Source organism: Mus musculus, chromosome 4 (genome assembly GCF_000001635.26).
Source record: "Mus musculus strain C57BL/6J chromosome 4, GRCm38.p6 C57BL/6J".
Lineage (NCBI taxonomy): Eukaryota > Metazoa > Chordata > Mammalia > Rodentia > Muridae > Mus > Mus musculus.
Genome location: NC_000070.6, coordinates 136,452,102 through 136,477,469, shown reverse-complemented (window position 1 = coordinate 136,477,469; position 25,368 = coordinate 136,452,102). Strand labels below are relative to the sequence as shown.

The 25,368-nt window shown below is 46.5% G+C and overlaps 1 protein-coding gene across 6 annotated transcripts in view; it reads right to left on the bottom strand.

Annotated features, from left to right (window-relative positions):
• Luzp1 (leucine zipper protein 1) overlaps positions 1–14,861 on the bottom strand; it is a 92,117-nt gene extending 77,256 nt beyond the window's left edge. For 4 of the 6 annotated variants that reach the window (XR_390755.2, XR_390753.2, XM_030253588.1 and 1 more), the window contains exon 1: positions 7,620–7,706. The gene's annotated coding sequence lies outside the window, so the exon portion shown is untranslated. Of the gene's footprint in view, positions 1–7,619; positions 7,710–14,687 lie in introns of those variants that run through there. The other 2 variants (XM_030253587.1, NM_024452.2) reach the window with 2 other exon arrangements.
• Positions 14,862–25,368: the final 10,507 nt, after the last annotated feature.

The window sequence follows — 25,368 nt, the reverse complement described above, 5'->3', positions numbered from 1 at the left end:
TGGCTCACAACCATCTGTAATGAGATCTGACGCCCTCTTCTGGTGAGTCTGAAGACAGCTACAATATACTTATAATAAATAAATAAATCTTTAAAAAAAAAAGAATCCATATTGATAAGCCTAAGAAGTTAAAATTGATACCTATACATAAGTAGTTTTGATGATGCTCAATCTACTGAAGACAAATGTGGTGGTAAATGCAGTAAAGCATGCCTGTGACATCTCAGCATTTAGAAGGCAGGGAACACTAAAGGCCAGCCTAAATAAAAAAGAAAGAAAGGGGGGAGGGGGAGGTGCAGAGAACGCTAGTGAGATGTCTCAGTGGGCTGTTGCTATGTGAGCTTGGGTTCAGGTCCCCAGCACCCATATAAAAGTTGAGAAAGTAACCCCACCACAAGTGGGAGAAAAAGACAAGCAGATCCCAAAAGTCTGCTGACCAGCTAGTCTAGTCAGTCCACTGTTCACTATTACCAAGTTCACTAAAAGAACTTGTCTCAAAATATGAGGGAGATGGGTAGAGGAAGACACCCACCCGATGCTGTGCTTGTTAAATGCACACAAAATACCCTCTACTGAGGACCTACTATGTGCAGTGTTCAGTGAAATGATTAGAGAATTACTAAATAATATAAATAACTTCTGAATTCAAATTCCTTATCAAATTATGCAATTAGGACATAAGCTAGTATGGGAGTTGAAGCAATGGCTCAGCAGTTAGGAATCTTAGCTGCTCTTCTAAAGGATCAGAGTATGGCTACCAGTTCTGATAATGGAAAACAAAACTGACTAACTCCAGCTCTAGGGGATTCCCATACCCTCCTCTGGCCCCCAAGATCACCTGTACACATGTTGCAACACTGACACATTAAAAAATAAAATAATTTCTTAAAGATATAAGCTATTAAACTAACAACAACAACAAAAACATGGCAAGTATAATAAATTGTAAGATTATAAAGAGGGGAGAGCCAGCAAGGTGAGTAAATGGGTAAAGGTGCGTGCCTGCTGTCAAGCTTGGTGACCTGAATTAGGTCTCAGAGGCCCACATAAAGCTGGAAAAGAAAGCCAACTCCACAACTACATAAAGTTGTCCTCTGACCTCATCACACAAGCATACAGAACACACACAGTAAATAGTTGGTTTTTTTGTTTGTTTGTTGTTTGAGAGAGAGAACAAAATGGCTCAGTGGATACAGGCACTTACTGCTAAGCCTGACAACCTGAGTTTTATCCCCAGGAGTCAAAGGGAGAAATATACCCAAGTTGTTCTCTGGCCTCCAAACATATACTGTGGTGTGCAAACACATACACAATAAATGTAATTTGTTTTGTTTTTTGAGACTGGGTCTCACCATGTAACTCTGGTTGTCCTAGAACTCATTATGTAGACCAGCCAGCCTCAAACTCACATAGATCCACTTGCCTCTGCATGCCAAATACTGGGGTTAAACACATGCACCACTATACCCACCTAAACATTTTTTAATATTTTTGATAAAGCTTTTGATCCAACAAGATAAATTAGGATTAAGACAAGCCAATATTATTTGTCAAGAACATAAGGAATATCAATAAAAATACCACATAGAAGAGGTACTTTACTTTTATTACATTTCTATTTATTTACTTTGTATGCATGTATGTGTGTGCATGCATGTATATGCCTGCATGGCACGGCATACATGTAGAAGTCAAGGACAACTTATAAGAATTGTTGCTCTCTGGGTCTCAGACCAGATTCAGGCTGTTTAGACTTGGTGGTAAACACTTTTATCTGCTGAACCATCTCAACAGCACACGGAGACAATAAATTTACTATGGCAAAGTCAGGATGACAGCAATGAAAAACAGCTGATTCTTGAAGAATGGAACCACTTAGAGAGTAAAGCAGCGCCAGTTGGTGATGGTGGTGGTAATGCACACCTTTAATCCCAGCACTCGGGAGGCAGAGGCAGAGGCAGGTGGATCTCCAAGTTCAAGGCCAGCCTAACCTACAAAGTGAGTTCCAGAACAGCCAGGGCTACACAGAGAACCCTGTCTAGAAAAACTAAAAGAAAGAGGGAGGGAGAGTGGGAGGGCCAAAAAAGATGATACAAACAAAGGTGTTAGCTTTTGAATATAATTATTAAATATTTATTAAATATAATATGCCATACTGTGATAGGTATTAGGGATACATACACTCAAGAACAAAATAAATGACTTCTTTGCTCCTACAAAGTATAGTAGGAAGACAGATAATAATCATGGAAGCAGGTGTATCATTATAAATCATAATGAATAAATCATAATAGGTCCTACGAAGAAAAGCAACAAAAGCCAGTAATAGGGAATAACGGAAAAGGACTAACAAGACAGGGTAGTGAGAAGTATCTCTGATACGCAGCATAAACTTAGGCACTCGGGAGGCAAAGGCAGGTGGGTCTCTGAGTTCAATGCCAGCAAAGTTAGTTCCAGGATAGCTGTTTAAATCCCTGTCTGGAATGAAGAAGAAAAAAAAAAACACAACAAAAAACAAAAACCTCTCCCAGAGCAGAGACAGGATGAAGTCCACTATTAAAAAAATAATAATTTAAAGGGATTTTTAAAAAGAACTGTTTCTATACAAATCTGAGGACCAGAGTTCAGATCCCAGCACCAACTTAAAAATCTAGAGGTTTCACAAATGCCACAATCCTCGTACTGCTCAGCTCTTCCTCCCTTTCTTTTTCTCCCTCCTTTTCCAAGTCTCCTCCTGTTTCTTCCCACCCTGCCTACACAAAGGAGCCCACATACAGAATTTTCCCTCTCAAACACAAAGATAAATCTTTACAAAAGAGAAGTTCAAGGTCACCCGGGTTGACAGAGTAAGTTTAAACCCAGGCAACTTAGTTAACAACTATCTCAAAACACAAGGTAAGAACAGGCTGGGGATACAGTTCTGTAAAAGAGCACTTACCCATCATATGTGAGAAAGAGAAGAAAGAAAAACTTGGCAAAACACTTACTCAGAATATGTAATCCCCTACAACACACATATAAACATACTTTCTCCCCCACCCCCCACTACGTCCTTAGCTATACAGTGAGTCTGAGATCACCCTGGGCTATATGAGACCCTGTCTCAAAACTAAAATTAAATAATTAAATAAGACTGTCCAGATAAAACAAAGCGAGGGCCCAGGCCAAGTATGAAGTTCCTGGATAACAAACTACAGAGATGGGAACTTTGGATCATGTGTAAAGGGAAGGAGTGGCTCAAACAGTAAATGAATACAAAGTACTATACTTAAAAATAATAAATGCTGAGTATGAGAAGGAATTGTGCAATAAAAGATGAGCTACAAATTCGTTAGCACAGCAGCATCAGGCCTACTATACTGCACCTCCAATTTTAACATCTTAAAATCTTAAAAGTGTGCCAGGCGTTGTGGCACATGTCTTTAATCCCGGCACTTGAGAGGCAGAGGCAGGCAAATTACTGAGTTCGAGGCCAGCCTAGTTCTACAGAGTGAGTTCCAGGACAGCCAGGACTACACAGAGAAACCCTATCTCGAAACCCCGCCCCCCCAAAAAAAATCTTAAAGTGTGTTCTTTGAGCTACCCCCACCACTACACTAGAGTAGAATGTCTGCCCCTCACAGGGTCTAGAAGTAACTGATCTGAGCTCAGCTCCTTGATGTATAAAATGAGGATAACTACTTCATAACTATGAAGTAAGCTACTATAATTTTCTCCCTACAGTCACCCAAAATGTTGAGTAGTCTGGAGGGTATTTTAATTTAATTATTATTTTCTAATAGTCTAAGGAAGAAAGGACAATAGTTGATGCTAACAAGAGTTTTCATCCTCAGACAAACTCACAGATGGAAATGGAGGGCTAAACAATATAAATAAAAACGAGAGAGAACAGAGAAAAATAGAATTGTGGCTACTTCTAGACTCTGGCATCTAAAAGCTCTGCAGGTAAGGTTTTAGCATTTCCTAAGACAGACTTGAGCAACACAGCAACTTGAGTCAAGTTTAGTGACTCAAGAAAAATATAAGGAAAGAAAAGTCTTCCTAGCAAGCCACAAGTTCTGCCTAATATATCCTCTCCTTTGAAAAATATTGGCTAAAGTAAGTCAGAGATCAATCTGTTACAAGTGGGAAGGCAAGACATTCAAACATCTCACAGCCTCTCTACCCTTAAGCATTATTATGTGAACGTGTTAACATTTCAAGAGGCTGGAGAAGAGCTGTTAAGAGCACTGGCTGCTCTTCCAGAGGACTCTGGTTCAATTTCCAACACCCATATGGCAGCTCACAACTGTCTGTAATTCCAGTTCCAGAAGAACCAAACCCTCACACAGACATACATGCAGGCCAAACACCAGTGCACATAAAAGTAAATCATTAAAAAACAACAACAAGAAGGAACTACAGCCAGATGGTGGTGGCACAGCACTTGGGAGGCAGACAGATCTCTGGGAGTTTGAGGCTAGCTTGGTCTACAGAATTCCAGGATAGCCAGTGCTACACAGAGAAACCCTGTCTTCAAAAAACAAAACAAATAAAATAAAATGAAGCTTTAACTAGGGTTACTTTTAGCAAAAATATATCCTTTGACCTTGAAGTAACCAAAATCTACTTCTTTCCAAATATAATCATTACTTCATCTCTTATGCTCAGCATTAAATATTTAAGGTTTCCCTATTTCCTACCAACCTGGCATACAGACACCCTAGTGTTTATTCTGATTTCACAGTATAAAATCTAAGCGCAGAAACCTAACCTTCCTTGGGATCAATCTGTTACCAATTCCTTAAAATTTAAAAGAATAAAGGTAATCACTTCACAACTGTACAACTCTATAACTTTAGCAAAGCTCAAACTATACACCTAACACTGGCTAATTATATCTTATATAAATTATATATCAATAACATACATTCATTCACTCAGCAAATAAATTTTGTCGATTATGTGCATCAAAATTTGTAGCAAATCCTGCAGGTTGGATTATCTGAGTCACACAAGCAGTGTGCTTTACTGAGTTATTACTGTCCCAAAACTGTTACATGAAAATGTTTTAATTTCTGGATCCTGAATGTCACCTTAATGGTGGCCTCTACTGTAGGATCATTACAACTTTCTACCAAGTTCCATTATATAGATGAAATTATGAGCAACGTAATACATTCATTGTTTTAATCCAACATAAGCAAAACATTAAGCATCTACTATATAAAGTATATATTTTTATATAGTCTTTGTACCAAAAAACATGCCACCAAAGCATACTGACAACACTCTGGAAGAAGGCTACTTATTGTAAAATACTTGAGTGACTTACTCTAAGGACCTCAGTGACCCAGTGGGCTGACTTAAAAATGCAGAAACTAAGTTCCTCAGTTCCCAAGGCAGCATGGTGGAGAGAACTGTGGGCTTTCCAAGCTGACTTGACTTTTGAATTCCAGTACCACTACTTACTGATTATATGCATGAGCTTGGGATAGTCACTTTTACATTCTGACCTTCAATTTGCTCAACTAGCACTTCACAGGCTTGCAATGACTACGTAATATACTCAATACTCAGTATTATTGAATGACAACTCAACAGTATGAGTTTCCTTTCTTGGTCTTCAGGCTTTAAAAAAAAATATGGAGGAAGGCTAATTAACAAACAATCCATGTTATGGGAACTAGAGAGAGGGCAAAATGTTTAAGAACCCTTCTTGCTCTCCAGAAGACCAAAGTTCAGTTTCCAGCACACATGTCAGGCATCTCCCAACCATAGCTGCCTATAACAAAAACTTGAGAGGGATCTGGCCTCAGAAACACCTGAACTCATGTGAGCATTCCCATACACAGGAAGACAAATCTTTTTTAAACTCCATGTTATTAGTGGATGGTCAGCTGTGAACCTATACTTCCTGCCTTCATAGTCCAATCCATCCCTTACCCATCCCACTATTTCTAGTTTTTCAAACTTTAGCTGCTATGTTTAGAAAAGTGATTTAATTTTAGAAACCTGGAAAATTCTTCCGAGTAAATTGAGCAAAACCTTAATCTGCCCCAAGGGGAAATTCTGTGCAAAACAATTATTTCTAACAAGAGAAGAATTTTCTAAGGGGGTTATAGAATTTAACCACACAAATGCCACCAAAGCTGCACACAAAGTGACAGAAGGCAATCTGGAACATACTGTACAGATTTTCCCAGAGGAAATAGCCTCCCCTCATCTGGGGTTGCTAAATCTTCCTAGGTGATCTGAATTCTTCCCGGCTCTGTCACTAGTCCAGATCCTTAAGCCAGAACCACAGACAGCAGTTGGAAAAAAAAATAAAATAAAAAGGACAAAAAGAAATACCCTGAACAAACCCCAAATCTCAAAAATATCTTCCAAAAGGCACTGAGGTCCAGAGAGTTATTTTCTCCTGAATGGACAGAAAAGCCACCACGAGGCGCTCAGAAGCACAATCCTTTCCCCCAAGGTCATTCAAGTCATCGAAGGTGCGACAGAGAATCTGCAAGCTGCTCGGTTAAAGAACACTGCGGAGATTTTTTTTTTTTTTTTGGAGGTGTGTGAAGGGGGATGGGGGGGGGGGCTGCCTGCTCTCTTCCCCTCTCCCACCCCGAAGTGTGAGCACCCGCCTCGGCATTTCCGAAACAAGCCACAACAAGCTCTGCAGTGTTAGGAAAGGGGCTGACGCGATGAAGAAACAGATGCTCCATAGCAAGATGGGTCTTTCTCGGCCGGCTGAGGCTCCTGCGAGGTAATTAGCAGAAACCGCAGGCACCTCGGAGAGGTCCCCACCGGGCTGCGGAACCCACCAGCCCCGCCGTGCCAGTGCCCGTGCCCGGGACGCCGGCTTCCACCTCGCTAGTCGCCTGGCCAGCCGCAGGCCAAAAGCGGCTCCCGAAACCGCACTTCATTCCTGCGCTTCGGGAAGCCATGGCTCCCTTCCCTGCCGGGCCGCGGGGCGGGGTGCGCGCTGCGGAAAGTTCACCGCGGCGGCGGGAGGGGGCCGGCGGCTACCCGAGTGCCCCTGCAGATTCCACCATTAATTAGTCCTCGGGACTGTCGACTGGCAACTTAAACAAAGCGAATGCCTCGAATTCCTTCCCGGGCCGCGGCGGTCTGGCCCGCGAGACGGGAGCAGCGCGCCGGCGGGAGCCGCGCGGGCGGGCGGGCGGGCCGCAGCCCCGGGGCCGACAGCTGCGGACGCCCCGGGGCCGCCGCGGGCCTCTCCCCGGCCCCCCGCGCGTCGCGTCCCGCACACCGGCCGCGGCCCTTCCTGTCCGCTCACTTCCTTCCTCCCGGCTCGCCGCCCCGCGGAGCCCGGCGAGGACCCCGACGCCTCCCTCCCTGGCCGCCACAGCCGCGCTCGCCCTCACTCGGCGTCTCCCCAGTCTCCTCAGAAACGTCCCTCCCCCTCCTCAGGAAGAAAAAAAAATCTCTGAGTCTCTCCCTCCAACTCCAGCCACACTCTCTCCGGCTGGCCCACCGGAGACCTCCCCTTCCCGGCTCCGCTTCCAGAACCCGCGCGCACTCCCCGCCGTCCCCGGGACACCCCGGCCGAGACCCCCTCACCCCCGGCACACAAGCCGGACTCCCAGGCCGCCCGCCTCGCCACACTCCCGCCGCCGCCTCACCTCAGCGGCTGCGGCCCGCGCTCCCGCCGCCGGAGGATCCGGCGCTCCGCTCCCAGCGGCCGGCGCCTGCTCAGGCTCCCCCAGACTGACAATGAGGGGCGGGGCCTTGTGTGGCGTCAGCGCTCCGGGGCGGGGCGTATGCCAGGCCACGCCTCCTTTGGTCCTTTTTTTAAGCCCTCCCACTTCCAAGCCCAAGGTTTGAACCCAGCCAAGTTTTCATTGCCTTCCTAGCTAGGTGCCCCGGACCTGGGCTAGGCTCCGGAGGAAACCTGACTTGGAAGGCAAGACCGCGCTCAAAAGAAACGCTTTCAGAGACGTTGGGAGGGTGCAGTAAAATCGTCCATGCAAAGGGATTAGGGCCTGAAATGAAGTCATCGCTCAACCAAACACCTCTTACTCAGTGAGTGTGGAGAAGGGACTGGGCGTGGCTCAGAGGTCATGACTTCTAGTCCCACTGGCTCCACATTCATTCCTCAGGTGCTGCCAGGAAAGTCCTTTCCCATCTATATCCCTTACTTTTCCTTCTTTAAAATGGGAATCGGCAGTGGGCCACATGGTCTCAAAAAGTCCCCCCAATGCCTTCTATGTACAAAGTACTAGGGCCAAGAGAACCCCTGGGGGGAAGTGGACTTTGAAGGTAGCTCAGGACCTAAATCCTGCAGCGCACAGGCCACATTCAGAGACGTTCTGTGGGCGCCCTCCCACGCGCTGGCACCCAGCAGCCTGCACAAGCCGGGACACAGATGGCTAAGAGCTGCTTCCTCTCTGACTGCAGGAGTATGGCTGGTCTCTGGAGACGCCTCTTGTGTAAGCTCTTTATTGCCTATGGAACAAAGGCCAAATCCATGGCCTGGTATTCTCACTTCCTACCTTCATACACACGCTCTGAAGTTTACCCAAACTTCCCTTAGCACACCCACCGCTTTCCCACATCCGCCCTTCTGCTTGTCACCTCATCTCCTGTGTGCGTCCTCCTATTTCTCCCAAGGCAAAAAGACCAACCCTCTTTGCTCTCTGTACCTGGTGGCATTGACTCCAGCTCTCACAGGGCCGTGGATACATTATAACTTGTATCCTGTTGACCTCCAGCTGGGTGTGGCAGTGGCACATTCCTATCTTTAATCCCAGCACTCAGCAGGCAGGTGCATTGCTAGTTTGAGACAAGCAGGGCTACAAATAAGAAAACATGTCTTAAAAAATAATGCCATCCATGGCCATGAGCGCTGGTAGGCAAATGCTGAAGAGGGTGAAACAGGAGAATCACACATTTAGGGCCAACCTGGAGTACCCTTTGGGGCTGGGGATACAGTTCTGTTGGTAGAGCATTTGTCTAGTATGCACAATGCCCTGGCTTCAATCACAAACACTGCATAGTTGGATGTGGTAGCATATACCTCTAATTCCAGCACTCAGGAGGTAAAGCCAGAAAACTCAGGAATTCAACTGCAGAGACCGGCATAGTAGCAAATGCTTTTAATCCCAACACTTGGGAGGCAGAGGGCGGGCAGAGTTCTGTGAGTTCTAGGCCAACCTGGTCTACATAGTAAGTTCTAGGACAACCAGAGCTACATAGTGAAATCCTGTCTCAAAGAAAGAAAGAAAGAGTTCAGAACTGGGGAGATAGCCTATTTGTTAGAGCATTTTGCAGAGGAGCCAGGTTCTGTCCCAACACCCACATGGAAGCTCACAACACTCTGCAGCCCCAACTCCAAAGGATCGAATACTCTTTTCTGGTCTCTGCAGGCACCAGGTACATACATGATACACATACATACACATAAGCAAAACATTCATCCATGGGAGCTGGAGTGATGGCTCAGCGATTAAGAGCACTGACTGCTCTTCTGAAGGTCCTGAGTTCAATTCCCAGCAACCACATGGTGGCTCACAACCATCCGTAATGAGATCTGATGCCCTCTTCTGGTGCTTCTGAAGACAGCAACAGTGTACTTAGATATAATGATAAATAAATCGTTTAAAAAAAAACACTCATCCACATGAAAAAATTAATAAATAAAAATAAAGTTGGTTGGTGGTGTTGTCGATGTTTTCAAGGCAGGGTTTCACTGTGTAGCTCTGGTTGTCCTGGAACTAGATCTGTAAGGGAGGCTGGCCTCAAACTCAGAGGTCTGCCTCTGCCTCCTGAGTACAGGGATTTAAAATAAAGGTTTTTTAAAACAAAGTTAAGGCCATCCTCAGCACCGTGGTGGGCCTGAGGCCATTCTCATCCCCAGCAACTTAGTGGGCCTGAGGCCGTTCTGGGCTACATAATTCTCTGTCTCTAATTAAATAAGCAAACTGTTCATTTGTTCCTTAGTGATTCTGGGCATGAAACTCACACATTTTTGTGAAACTCGAGTTGTGATGTGACAAACCTATTTCCCAGCTCACAGGAGTTCACTGAGCCTCTGTCCCTCCGTTTGTGATAGGTGATCCGTGTGGTATTTGTTTAGATTTGGCAAACTGGCTCAATGGTAGAGCATTTGCCTAGCAAGCACTAAGTCCTAGGTTCAATTCCCAGCACCAAAGGATTAGTTAATTAGTTAATTAGTTGATTAATTAAATGTGATAATCCAAACACAGTGATGCATGTCTGTAATTTCAACACTTCGGAAGGACTATGAGTTTGTGTAAAGCCTGGGTGAGATGCTGTTTCCAAAACTAAGTAAAATCTGTGATACTATAGAGAAACCACCAGGCACAGTGTGATTATCATTTTTATTTTCAAAATCACCACTATCAATGATATTCCTAGCTTCTAACGTCATATAATATTCTTGTGAACACTCCCAGTCACCAGGTTGAGTTGTACAGGCCTGTAACCACAGGAGTTCAAGACCACACTGGAACACATGACATTCTTAAGATCCTGTCTCAAAAAAGGAAGGAAGGAAGGAAGGAAGGAAGGAAGGAAGGAAGGAAGGAAGGAAAGAGGAGAGGAGAGGAGAGGAGAGGAGAGGAGAGGAGAGGAGAGGAGAGGAGAGGAGAGGAGAGGAGGGGAGGGGAGGGGAGGGGAGGGGAGGAGAGGAGAGGAGAGGAGAAGAGAAGAGAAGAGAAGAGAAGAGAAGAGAAGAGAAGAGAAGAGAAAGGAAAGAAAAGAAAGGAAGAAAGAGAGAGAAAAGAAAAAGGAATGGAAAGAGAAAAAATTCACCCAGTCATTTCATAGGGGAAGACCTCTAGGGTTTGACATAAGGAAGAGGTTTACTAAATGAGGCCATTAGAGCAGAAACCAGTTCCCCAGTCTCCAGCCCCCAGGTGGATTGTGCAGGCCCCAGGGCCTGTGTCTTGGCACACCTCCCAGTTGACAGCTGCGCATTCTCTCTACAGGTTTTTGCAGCAGAATGACCTGTTTCTGCTCTATGCTTCCTCCCGGAGAGAAGAGTGTGTGTTAGTCTGTCCTTAGCTTCTCCATGGTCTTTCAGAAGAACCACAGCAAGGCCCTGGGCCTTTCCAGAACACCCGTCTGTGGGAAGACGGGAGGGGTTTCTGATTAATTTCCTGTGTTGCAGATAGGCAAATAGCTGTCCTGAAATGCCTGGGCTGGTCCCCAAGGGCTCCTAAAAATTGTGGTTTATTTTTAGACCAGGAGATTCAAAAATGCTTCTTGCCATGAAAAATAAGCTTGATCACAGGCTTGCTTCAGGCACAGAGAGGGCCTTTCCTAAGCCCTCTATCTGCTGACTCTGACTTACGGCACTGAAAAACATTCAGAAGAGAGAACCAAGCATGAACAGGGAGAGCTGGAACTTTCTCTGAAGTGTTCATGGCCCCATCAATCACTTACTAACTCACTCAAAGCAAAGGCTTTGAGACAAACGAACAAACCACAGCAAAGCTTTGGAACAGAACAGAGCAGGAGTTACATCCTAACTCCACCGTTTGTCAGTCATGAAACCTCAGACTTCCAAATCTCTGCACCTCAGCTTCTCATCTGCAAAAAGAGAATAATAGTGCATACCTACTATAGTGATTGTCGTGGATTGAATGAAGTAGTGTATGGAGGAACTGTTAAAAGCTTACCCCGCACTCCAGCAGTGGTGGCTCATGCCCTGGATCCCAACACTATGAAAGCAGAGGCAGTTGGATCTTTGAGTTTGAGGCCAGCCTGGTTTACATTTGAGTTCCAGGACAGCCAGAGCTACACAGAGAAATCCTGTCATGGAAAACAACAACAACTTAGAACTCTGTTCATGCTAGGAAATGGTAGTTGATTGGGTGTGTGTGTGAGAGAGAGAGAGAGAGAGAGAGAGAGAGAGAGAGAGAGAGAGAGAGAGAGAGAGATTGGGAACTGAACCCAGGCCTTCAGGCATGGTAGACAAGTGCTCTACTGTTTTAGCGACATCCCCGGGCTGCTGTTACTGTTTCACCATGCTCTTCCAATAAGTGCCCCATGCATTGGCCTCTAAGAACTAACGACAGCCCCGTCCTCAAGGAGCCTGCAGTAAAACAAACTGGCTTGTGTGACTAGGCGGGAGCAGGTGTCTGCGGAGTGATGTCAGCTGTGAGAGTCACAGAATCACAGGTGGACCTGAAACCTGTGGCTTATGTGTGTTTAATCTACATATAGGGAGAAATTCAGAGGCCCAAAAGAAAAAGGGAAAGAAGAGGACTTTCACCTTTTTCCCCATGCGTTTTGTTTTGTTCTGTGCATGCATAGGAACTTTCCAAAAGAGACCCAACTGGATGCTAAGAGGGAGGAAAATGTATGAAAATACAGCTGCGGTCCACATCAGCAGAAGGTACCCATGCCAACTGTGTGTAGTGGTGAGGAAGTCCCAAAGGTAGCTGAGTGTGACATCACATGCCTATAATCCCCACACTCCAAAGGTATCAGCTTTGAGGATCAGCTCAAAGCCAGCCTGAACTACATAAGATACCTCTTCCAAAATAAAAAAATTTAAAAAAATGTTCCACAAATCCCATCCCATTTTTGGTGGGGTCCCAGTAAATGCTCCTAAATATAGAATTCTTTGCCCAAGACTCAGGATCCCAGCAACCATTTATTCATTCATTCACAGTAAGAGCTTCAGCCCAGAGGAAAAAAAACTAAGTTTAGAACTTTAGGAGCTGGGGCTGTAAGACCATGACGGAGCACATGCTGAGCCTTTGCAAGTCCTGGGATTTGTATGCATCACAGGCATACAACTGTGGTGGTGGTGGGGAGCACTGTGTGTGTGTGTGTGTGTGTGTGTGTGTGTGTGCGTGCGCGCGCACGCGCGTGTGAGTTGGGGAGGGCACAAACCCCTAGCTATACACTTACCAACTTCAATCTTTACCCAGTCCACCAACTCCAATACAGATCTCTTCTGGAAGCATCCTCACAGACACATCTAGAAAAGATCTGGGCATCCAATCTCCCAGACATACTGACACAGAAAAGTCAGTGCTCACATGGTGAGATGTCCCCTCCCCCACCCCAGGCCAAAGAACAGCAAGCTGTCAGCTCTCAGTGCCTAAACTTGCACTTTCAATTTCCCCCTGTGATATCTTCCTGCTATTTAATTTTTTTTTACAAGCAGCACGTATTACTGTGTCATCAGAAAATATGGCTGTAAAAGCCTATATAAAAAGAATGCTAACCAAGCTAGAGTTGGCTCACCTTTGTTGGTCTGCAAACAGTAAATTATAATGCAATAATGAATGAGGCCAGGAGCAAAGTCTCCTAGGGATCAAGGAAAGTGAGAGTAGGGAGGGATGAAGCCACCCTCCATCTGCCTCCTAACCTCCAAATGGCGCCGCTTTTAGTCCTTTCACGACCCAGGACTCCCACACTGCACCGGTTTTACACGGTCATTCCTCAAGCACCTATGAACCCTTTAGCATAAACGTAAGAATCACAAGTGATAAGTACTTTACACCAACTATCTGGTCATGTTATAGGAAGCCTTTATTACTCTTTCTAGTTTTGGCAAACAGGCTTAGAGGTAAAGCAAGTCAGAGAAGCAATGCTCCTTACCTAAAATCACCAGTTTATTTGGACCTAAACCAAAAGTGGTGCGCATGAGTAGCTGAGGCCTTAAAGCTGAGGATGTATGTATCTATCTCAATGGTCATCAGCGTGCACAAGGCTTTGGGAATTCATCTTCAGCGCAGCTCCCCGCCTCCAAAAGGGGAGGAGGACTTGAACAAGTCGGTAGTCTCCATCAATTCCCCCACTTCCTTAGGATAAAAAAGGTACGTCCATACTTTATGCAAACTAAGTACTTTGTACATTGTGATGGAAGTGAGATCCATTATCCCAGCACTCTAGGGACCCGGTGTCTCTCAACTCTGTCTTTCCGGCTGCTCCCCCATTAGTGTTTCTCTCCAGGCCTGTTTAAGCCCTGTTAGCACACACTTAGGACCATCTTCTTTGCACAAGTCCGTTTCATTCCCCTTCCTAGCCAGTCTGGGACCTCCTTGACGATAGGAATGGTGTTTATTCATTTCTGGTGCTTTTCCGCCCTTAAAGCGGCATCTGGCGCGCATCTCTGCATCCCTTCGCTCTTCACTTCGCAACAAATGCCTGGATGTTTAACGCGTGTCAGCGCTACACAGTCTTACTTTAGCGAAGGTCCCTATCTTCCTGAACTTTGTGTGCTTCTGAAGTGGAAAGACAAGGCACCGATTAACAATTGTTTAATACTATTGACACTAAGTGTCTCAAGGAATCAGGCCATGTGGGCTAGAAGGGTGCAGTGGGGAAACCTAACTGGGTTTAGAGTTGAAAGACTCTTTAAAAAGGACATGGCCCGGAAGCTCAGAGAAGTTAAGGAACCTACTTAAGATCACACAGTAAGGGGGAAAGCTGGGTCCTGAGCCCGGGAATGACTGGTTCCAACGCTCAGGCTATACTCGAAAGCACCGCCCTTTCATGTCCTCCATCTTTTTCTTCCTTGACTCTCATTGGTGAAAAGGGATCACGGTCTGCCCATCACAGTAGTCTCTAGGTCCGGAACAGTTTTTGAGATCTCCACCATTAAGAAACTAAATTTCCGGGAGCCAAGCACAAGTTGAGACTCAAAGAGACACCCGGAGTCTAATGCCAACCGGTCTAGCAATGTCCTAGCGACCCAGTGGAGCACTCACCCACACACCCTAAGCAGGTCGCCCCCTCAAAGCGAGCTCTGGGTCCACGCCTTCCCTGCCTGCACCCCCGCGCGGTGGCGCCTGCAGGATCCCGGCCACGCGGCTGCCGCACTGGCGCAGGGATGGGGCTGCGGCAGGGGCGTGCGGCGGCGGCGGTGACAGCTCGCTGCACCCAGGGACGCCGCGATGCAGCGGCTCGAGCTTTTCCCACCCACGGGCAGGGCGTTCCCGCCAGCGCGCTTCCTGAAGCCGAAGGACGGGGCGGAGGGCCCCGGGGCCTGGCAGGCCGGGTTCCTGGCTTTCTCTGCGTTTCCTGAGCCGGACGACCGGGGGATGGGACTTGCGGCGCAAAGCTCCTTCTCCGGAATGCGGCCAGGAAGCCGCGTCTTGTGAACTCGGGGTCCTCCTCTGCCGGGAACGCGCGGGTGTGTGTGTGTGTGTGTGTGTGTGTGTGTGTGTGTGTGTGTGTGCATGTGCGCGTGTGTGTGTGTTGAGGGTGTGTGTGTGTGAGACAGTCCTTGGAACAGGGCAAGAGGCCACACACTTATCCCAGGGAGGCAGAGTCCACAATGCGGCCAGATTCCAACCGCCTGATGTCAGCCTGTTAACTCCATCCTTCGGATGAGAATAGTGAGGCTGACGGACGGACGAGGGGTGAGCACCGGGTTGCGGACGAGGATCCGAGGACAATTTATAGGGTCTATTCTAACTCAGGTCGTCCTGATTATCACAATAGACTTTACCCACTGGGCCGGGAATCTGACAACCAGAGAGGTCATGTGGTTTCTTCCTCATCCAGCTATGTAACAGCTAAGACTCCAGCCTTGTGCTTCCAGACCTCAGGCCGATCCATTCATTGCGCTGCCTCCTCAGTGTAGTTCAGTAAGCTGCAGGTTAAGACCTTAACTCATTTGTTATGAGTCCCCCAATGCCCACCCAGAGCTCAGCACTAAGCTGTTATCTCGGAAAAGACCACGGAATTAGGCAACCAAGCTAAAAGTTGGGGCATCCTGCTTGACTCTTTTCTACGACCTTAAAAACTAGCGAAGATCCAGTCGCTGACTGTTTCCTATTAAGGTGCTCTCCATATTTCCTTTGGGGACAAAAGTTTGGTTTAAACTGCAAATGTAAAGCCATTTAAGGGCTCGTCCTTAAAATGTCTGCCGCACAATCATGAGGGCCTGACTTCCAAACCCCAGCACCCACAAAAAAAAAATGCTGGGTGTGGCCTGGTGTGGTGGCGCAGGCCTTTAATCCCAGCCCTTGGACTTTTGGATCACTGAGTTCAAGGGCAGCCTGGTCTACAGAGAGAGTTCCAGGACAGCCCGGGCCACACTGAAAGACCCTCTCTCAAAAACAAACAAAGGAACAAACGAACAACCCAGCTGATGTCATGTGACTGCCCCAGCCTGTAAACCTATCCTTGGGAGGTAGAGACAAATACCTGACTGTCATTTGGCCAATCAGCTTAGCTAAGCCAATGAGCTTCCGTTTCAGTCAGGGACTCTCTATCTCTAAAGCTACTGGTGGTGTGACTGAGGAGGGATGTTGACTTTTGGCCTCCATATGTGCACACAACATTTTTTTAAATGTAAATGCTCCGTGTGTATGTGTCAGAGAGGCTACTGTGCATCAGAGGCTGCGATGCACACATGCTATAGAGGCCAGAGGGCAGCATCCTCAACTGCTTTCCACTGAAATATTTTTCTTTAAGATTTATTTATTTACTTATTTAATGTATATGAATGCTCTGTCTGCATGTACACCTGCATGCTAGAAGAGGGCTCCAGATCACAGTACAGATGGTTATGAGATACCATGTGGTTGCTGGGATTTGAACTCAGGACCTCTGGAAGAGCAGCCAGTACTCTTAACCACTGAGCCATCTCTCTAGCACCCCTCCCTTTTTTTTCTTAAGATTCGTTTGTTTTTTAAAGTGCATGCTCGTGTGTGTGTGTGTGTGTGTGTGTGTGTGTGTGTGAGAGAGAGAGAGAGAGAGAGAGAGAGAGAGAGAGAGAGAGAGAGAGTGTACAGGTACCTTTGAGGCCAAAAGAGGGTGTCAAATCCCTGGCGCTTTAGTTACAGATTCCCATGTAAAGCTGGGAACTGAATTCAGGTCCTCTTCAAAAGCAGCCAGTGCTCTAACCAAAGGCCAAAAAGGGGGAGTGGGTGGGTAGGGGAGTGGGGGTGGGTGGGTATGGGGGACTTTTGGTATAGCATTGGAAATGTAAATGAGCTAAATACCTAATAAAAAATGGGGGGGAAAAACCCCAAGAAAAAGAAAAGAAAAGAAAAGAAAAAAGAAATGTAAATAAAGAAAATATCCAATAAAAAAGAAAGAATAAATAAACAAAAAAAAAAAACAAACAAACTCTCTAAACGCTCTTCTCTTTATTTTATTTTTCTGAGACAAGGTCTTTTACTGAAGATAAAATGCTGTAATCCAGATAGGCCAGCTAGCCAATGGGCTCTAAAGAGCCATTTCCCCCAGTACTGACATTACAGTGACACAAACATCACCCACTGAGCCATCTCCCCAGCCCTTAATGCTTTTACCTATGGGTTCCTCGAAAGCAAGGCAAGCCCATTTTCCCTCTTGTGGCCACTCTGCATCCATATATACACGAGCTGGACCTGTGTCAGCTCTCCACCAAAGATGCCTCCCCTCCAGGTTTAGAGCTGTTTCAGGGAAAAGCAGCCCAGACTACATTTTTCCAGCCTGTCTTGCAATTATGTGCAAATATGTGACTTTTCCTACCAACGGGACAGTGGCAGGGATGACGTGGCACCACATCCAGGCCAGCGTGGTTAGGAAGCATGCATGTGCTCTCTCTCTCTCTCTCCCATCTGCCAAGGGAATGCCAGCACCAGGGTGACCTTGGAAGCCACACGAGGAACGTGGCAGAACCTGAATCAGTCTGGGTTTTACCCCATCCCTATACTGGCCAGGGCGTACATTGGAAGAGATTCGGGTTTGTTTTTTCTACTTTTTCAAATATATGTGTAGTGTGTGTGCACACGCGCAGCTGCTAGCACTCATTTAGAGCTCTGGGTATCTTTTTCCATCCCTCTCCACCTTAGACATTGAGGCAAGGTCCCACCACTAAAGCCAGGGCTCCCTGGTTTTGCTCCTCTAGCTTACTGGCTTGCACCAAAGATCCCACTCCACTTCCCTGCCTTGGGATTCTAGCTGGACCTCCATGTCCACCTGTGTCCTGCGTGGGCTGGGTTTGAGAGGTCCAAACTCCACTCAAACTCCACTCCTCGTGCTTGTAACAAGCACTTTACCCACCAGGCCACTGGGAGAGCTTCCTTTTAGTAGAGTGCTGAGGTTGTGTCAAGGTTGGTTTGCTATAGCGCTAGCATATATGGGTGCGGCGCTAACTTATGCAGAGCTGTGTAATGCAGAAAACTTTCACTGTTCTGGCCCTGGAAGCTGCTCAAAGACGCTCACCCTGCACGGCTGTGACTGGCGAGCTCAGCCAGTCGGAAGGTCCCTATTCATCTCATAAATGTCTTATGTCCTGCCGATTCCAAAAAGGGTTTGGAGGTGGTTTCCGCCGCAGCCTAAAGACCATTTGATCAATAATTAAAGAGCAGGAATCAAGGAGTAATGAATGCCTGGGCAGAAGGCCAGAGGAGAAGGAAGGAAGAAACACGAAATTCTGAATACAGCAGCGGCTGATGGAAAGTTTTTTAAGGACGGGGACTGTGATATAACCCAAAGCGTGGCTCTGAGCTTCCTGGCAGCCAAAGCAAAGAAGGAAACAGGATGTGCTTCAAATTGTATAGGAAGTAGTCAACGTGATTAAGTGCACAGCCCTTGGAGACAGTGCTATGTTAATTAACTAGCTTTATTTATTTATTTTTCTGGTGCTGAAGATTGAATGGAGAGCCTTCTACCTCCCAGACAAGTTCCCTACACTGAGCTAGGTGATTTTGAAACCCAATTCTTCTGCTCACTAGTCACATGACCATCAGAAATTCTTGAACGTCTCCATTTGAGCCCCTTTCTTTGGGACCATTTGGGAAGATTGAGTCAAGCAAGGGGTATGAGGTTCTCAGAGAAGGCCTGGCATGAGGGAAATTGTTTATGACAATTCACTATCGGGTTGGTAGCATGTGCCTAGCATGTGCTTGTGAAGTTCTGGGTTCCCTTTCCAGCACCTCCTCTCCCCAAAGAAGTTTTGTTTTGATATGACTGGAAGAATCAGGCCAGTGATTTGGGAAAGATTCGTGTTTCCCTGTGCTAAATTCTCTCTGGCAGGTGTCATACGAATACAACGGTCTGTGCTGCCAAGCTGACAACTGCTGTACCTTGTGTTAACTATTTTTCTCTTAGTGGCTTTTGGCCCAGTTTTACTTACTGGATAATTCAAGGTGCTGTGCGAACCGTGGGCTCCAAGTGCACAGACCTAGCCACAGGCCAAGTAAATGTAGATCAGTAAATGTAGATCAGTAAATGTAGGTCAGTCTATACACACGTGGGTGAACTCTTCCCAGCCTAGGTTTCCCTACCCCTACAAAGGGGTGAATAGGAAGTAGGACCTTCCTCACTCAGGGGCAGTAATGAGCACCCGAGAGAAGGTATACAAAGGGCTGGGTGTAATTCAGTGGTGAAAGCACTGCTTGCTCAATGTGCGAGGCCTCGGGCTCAATTATCCAGTATGCTGAAGATGAAGAAAAGGAAGGAAGGAAGGAAGGACCCAAAGATAAAAGGAAGGAAGAAAGAAAGAAAGGAAGGAAGGAAGGAAGGAAGGAAGGAAGGAAGGAAGGAAGGAAGGAAGAAAGAAAGAAAGAAAGAAAGAAAGAAAGAAAGAAAGAAAGAAAGAAAGAAAGAAAGAAAGAAAGAAAGAAAACAATAATAATGTAGGGACCAGAGAGATGGGGAGATAGCTCAGTAGTTAAGAACGCTCGGTGGGTAACTGTTAGGGCCTCAGTTCAGAACCAGGCACTCACAAAAAAAAAAAAAAAAAAAGGCAGCCTGGTGGCGCACAACTTTAATCCCAGCCCTCAGGAAACAGAGGCAGGTGGACCCAGCATGGTCTACAGAGTGCGTCCCAGGAAGCCAGGGCTACGCAGAGAAACCCTGTCTCAAAACAAACAAACAAACAAACAAACAAACAAACAAACAAACAAAAAAGGCTGGATTTTTCTGGTAGCCAGCCTGGCTCAGTGAGAGATCCTGTCTCAAAGAAATAAGGCAGAGGAGAGTGATAGAGAAGGTGCCTGATGCCTTTCTCTGGCATCTGTGCAAGTACTGACACTTGTGTGCATACTCTAGCGAATGCGTGCGCACACACATACACACACAGGCACACAACCTACACACACAAGAGGTTTTTTTTTTTTTTTTAAGATTTATTTATTTATTATGTGAGTACACTGTGGCTGTCTTCAGACACTCCAGAAGAGGGCATCAGCTTTTGTTAAGGATGGTTGTGAGCCACCATGTGGTTGCTAGGATTTGAACTCCGGACCTTCGGAAGAGCAGTCAGCGCTCTTAACCACTGAGCCATCTTGCCAGCCCCCACACACAAGATTTTTAAAAAGAAAATAAAGCAGGGGTATCTACAAGACCTTTATCTCAGTAACCGGGGTCAGAGGCAACTTTCAGTGCGCAAGCACAAAGCGAGAGAGCAAACAAAATAGGACAAGAGACTCACTCCTTGTAACCTGGCCCAGAAAAATCATTTTGAATGTCTCAACAAGGAAAACAGCCACAACACCTTTCTCCAGAAGGTGGCCCTGGACTAACCAGATTGTTTTCTTTGCCTTTGGCTAGAATTCCCTTGGCCTAATTCCAAGGGCTCTCAGCCTGGGGCTGACCTGATTTGAAACCCACCCTGGTTTGAAGAGGTTCTTCCTGGCCAGAGAGCCAGGGTGCCCTACTGCATAACCACAGACTCTCTGAGGGATGGAGAACCTAAAAACTCCCCTCTTCTTGGGTGTTCTCGGACCCCTCCACACACAAAAAACCAAAAACAAAAAAACATGCTGAACCCTTGTCGTGATTTGAATATGCTTGGCCCAGGGAGTGGCACTGTTTGGAGGTGTGGTCCTGTTAGAGTAGGTGTGTCACTGTGGGTGTGGGCTTTAAGACCCTCATCCTAGCTTCCTGGAAGACAGTCTTCCACTAGCTGCCTTCAGATGAAGATGTAGAACTCTCAGCTCCTCCTGCACCATGCCTGCTTGGATGCTGCCATGTTCCCGTCTTGATGATAATGGACTGAACCTCTGAACCTGCAAGCCAGCCCCAATGAAATGTTGTTCTTTATAAGACTTGCCTTGGTCATGGTGTCTGTTCACAGCAGTAAAACCCTAACTAAGGCAGCCCTACCCACACCACCTTGTCCAAGGCCTCAAAGGTTGGTCTTAGCCATAATCATATTTTACTTTTTATATTTGATTTATTATTGCTGTGCATGTATGTTGGGGTGTGTGTGCATGCCACAGAACATGTGTGACGTTAGAGGACAACTTTGTGGGGTCAGTTAGCTCCATTTCTATGCGAGCTTTAAGGATCTGATCCAGGTCACCAGGTCCCTGCTGAGCCATCTCCATAGCTCTATAACCACATTTTACAGATATAGAAGCTGGGGCTTGGTTACCAAATTGACTTGGCTGTGCTAACACAGCCAATAATTAGCAGAGTTGGCACCTGAAAGAGATGTTTACCACCAGTATGTGTCCTAATGGAATATCTTCCTCTGCCCTCCTAACCCCCAATCTGGCTTCTCTCTTAGCCTCTCTCTCTCTCTCTCTCCCTCTCTCTCTCTCTCTTTCCTTCTCTCTCTCCTTCTCTCTCTGTCTATTGATATCAAGGATCTTCCAGGATATACCAGCTGGAGAACAGATCTTCTTGGCCCAGGGAAGTCCCCTAGCCTGAGAGAACTGTCACCTAACCAAGACAGTTTCACTGGGGTACCCAGGAGCCCATGGGAAGGTCTTGGTGGATGGAAAATTAACCCACGCTGTCATTACCCCATCCAACCTGCAGCTCTTCTGTGCTCAGTCCCTTGGTTAGCCTCTGTCCCTCCAGACTTCTCCACCTCCCTTCCTCTGTCTTCACACAGCTCAAGTGATCCATCTCAGCTCCCATCTTACGACGCCATCTTCCCAAATAATTTTCAAGAGATCCCTGTTCCTCCCAGGATAAAGTTCAAAGCAGATAGATTGTTTGAGTCCCCAAGGTCTGACCGACTTCTCGTCCAATCTTCCCTTTCTTCTAGGCCTCCCTCACTCCTGGCCTCCCTTCCCCCACCCCTAGTATCTCAAACCTTTCTCGAGGTTTCCAGCCTCAAGTCTTTGAACTTAACAGTTCCATGTGTGGTGTGAGAGGAACAGAAGTCCCGATTGAGCTGCAGGGCCTAAGCTGAGCTCTGGAGTTGCCAGATCCATTAGTAACCGCCCCCCCCCCCCGCCCCCCAGGCTTCCAAGAGTGGTGGCAGACACGTCAGCCATCTAGAAGGCTTTCACTAGCGGTGGCCACCAACCACCTAGTGAGAGCACCAAAACCTGGAGCTCTCTGCAAAGCCTGAGAAAGACGGATCTCATCTCGCACCCCATTTGGTGTGCCAGCACAACTCTCTGAGCCAGCTGCCAAGAAGGTTCCCAGAGGCAAAGATTTCCTACCCTGTCTGCTGGAGTCTTATTTCCTAGTGTTTACCATCACCTTCCGCTACTTCCGTGGTCAGGCCGAGTTCGCCTCTGAGAGTGTCTGCAATGCATACCTTAGTGATCTAAGTGCTGTCCCAGAACAGGCAGAGGCTTGCCGCTGCTTCTTGTAGAAAAGTTTTGCCAGAGAAAGGGGGTTTGCCCACCCTTCTTTCTGCATTATTCCCTGATGCTTCTGCGCCATCTGGTGGACAGATGTGGAATGGACCAGGATTTAGGCGGAGGGAAACGCCTTATTCAAACTTGTTTAGGGCAAGATGTTCCTACTGGATTCTGTCCTATGATGGGATCTCAGACTTGTACCAGCCCCTCTCGGGATGAGGTTCCTTTTTTCAGAAAAAAAAAAAAAAGGTAGGAAGGGAATGGGTTCTTCTATCTCTAACACAGCCAAGGCCCATGTCTCTTTGTCGGGGCTGGAGAGATGGCTCAGTGGTTAAGAGTACTGGCTGCTTGCTTGATTCCCGGTACATACGTGGCAGCTCACCACCATCTGTAACTCCAATCCCAGAGGATTTAATTTCTCTTCTGGCTTCCTTGACCACAATATATACAGGCAAAACACCCATATACATTTTGAAAAAAAAACTCTTTAAAAAAACAAAATCAAAGTCCAATATGGTAGCTCGTATCTTTAATTCCAGAACTCAAGAGGCAGAGACAGGCAAATCTCTGAGTTTTAGGCCAGTCTCATCTATATAGCAAGTTCCAAGCCAGCTAGGACTTCATTGTATGGTGGCTTTCAATCTTCCTCATGCTGTGAGACCCCCCCCCAACCATAACACTATTTTCTTTGCTATTTCATAACTATAATTTTGCTACTGTCATGAATCATAATGTAAACATATGATATGCAGGATATTGGATATGTGACCCTTGTGAAAGGATTGTTCAAGCTTCCCAAGAGGCCAAGACCCACAAGTTGAGAGCCTCTGGCGTACTGAGACCCTGTCTGGAACAAACAAACAAAAAATCAAAACAAAAAAAGGGATATGCTTGCATTTGGCCCCAGCTTGTTCTTAGAACTAGATTTGTACCCTTGGCCTGTTCCTTCTCTGCTTTAAGTATACAATTGCCACACTATGGTGATATAACATGGTGACTGTTGCTAGGCAGAAATACTACAGCTGAACCATGGTGGCGCACACCTTTGATCCCAGCACGTGGAAGGCAGAGGCAGGCAGATTTCTGAGTTCGAGGCCAGCCTGATCTGCAGACCAAGATCCAGGACAGCCAGGACTACACAGAGAAACCCAGTCTGAACACCCCTGTCACCCCTCCCCCCCACAAAAGAAATGACATACATTTTTTTAGATTCCTAGTGCCTGGCTAACGCTAGGTCAACATAGGTATGGTTGAGGGTGAGCATCCTGTCCCTGAATCTGTTCAAGGATACTTGGTGGGCACGCCAAAAAGTCAAGTGAATGAGCTGTCCAAGTGGGGTTCAGGGAACCTGGGTGTGGTCATTTATGCCTTTAATCCCAGCACTCAGAACGCAGAAGAGGCACAGAGTTCGAGGCCAACCTGGTCTACACATTGAGTTCCAGGACAGCCAGAGCTATACTAGAGATACTCTGTCTCAAACAAACAAACAAACAAACAAACAAACGAACAAAACCAGAGTGGTTCAGGGATTAGGGTAAACTAGGAAGTAGTGATGTTGTTCATGGGTGACGTCACCTAGATGTGAATGCTCATTTGTCTCTTCCAGTGAGTTACAGGGATACCTTGAGCAGATTTCTTAGGCATTTTAAGCCCCCATCTACCTATCTGCAAAATGGGGATAACGGTTTCCTGTTCCCCAAGTTGCTGGGAGTCAGCAAGATAAATCTATCCAAGATCATGAGTTGCTGCTGTGGCAGGGATGATGTGACTAAAGGTGCCCTAGATAACTGTTAAAATCCCCTTTCTCCAGGTCTGGGATCCCTGTTTCTGTCTTTGAGAGCAAAATTCAGGATTAGCAAAGCAATAAATGCTATCGTAAGACCCTTCAGTCAGAGGACGGCTCAAATCAGGTACTTGCTAGAAACTATAAAGAAGGCACTCTCCCCTCTGGCTGGAAAGTCATCTGAGGGCAACGAGGGGGTGGGGCACAACACAGGCCAGGTGATGAACAGACTGCCTGCCTATCTAATCTGCTGAGTGTACTTTGATCCCCAAATGGACTCTGAGCTTTGTGAGGGATCTGGTGGCCATATGGGGACAGAAAACAAGCGATCATAAAAGAAAGAAAGGGGCTGGTGAGATGGCTCAGTGGGTGAGAGCACCCGACTGCTCTTCCAAAGGTCCAGAGTTCAAATCCCAGCAACCACATGGTGGCTCACAACCATCCGTAACAAGATCTGACTCCCTCTTCTGGTGTGTCTGAAGACAGCTACAGTGTACTTACATATAATAATAAATAAATCTTTAAAAAATAAATAAATAAATAAAAGAAAGAAAGAAAGAAAGAAAGAAAGAAAAGAAAAGAAAAGAAAAGAAAAGAAAAGAAAAGAAAAGAAAAGAAAAGAAAAGAAAAGAAAAGAAAAGAAAAAAAGAGATCACAGGTTGCCAACTGGCAACCCAAGAGCTAGACCTGGCTCCCAGGTCAGTAGTCCGAATCATCAACTGTGTGTATTTGCCTCGCCACTTAATTAGTTCCAAGTGAGTAAGTGGTAGTCTAGTCCCATTCAGAGATTTCCCCAGTTCTGAACACTGCAGTGTCTGGGACAGTACCAGGCCCCAGCCACCTTCTTGGGTTGACAGTATTGTTATTCGTGTGGTACCAAAGAATAGCCTGAGTTAAAAGGCAAGAAACTGGAAACCCTGGTTACCATTTCCCACTAGTGTGTGTGTGTGTGTGTGTGTGTGTGTGTGTGTGTGTGTGTGTGTGTGTCCAGGTGTTCATGGATGAACACATGTGTGCCTGTGTGTGGAGGACAGAGGTTAACCTTGGGTGTTGGTACTCGGGTGACGACATACACATGATTGCCTGGATGAGGTTAGCTGACTGGTCCTGAGCCTCCCA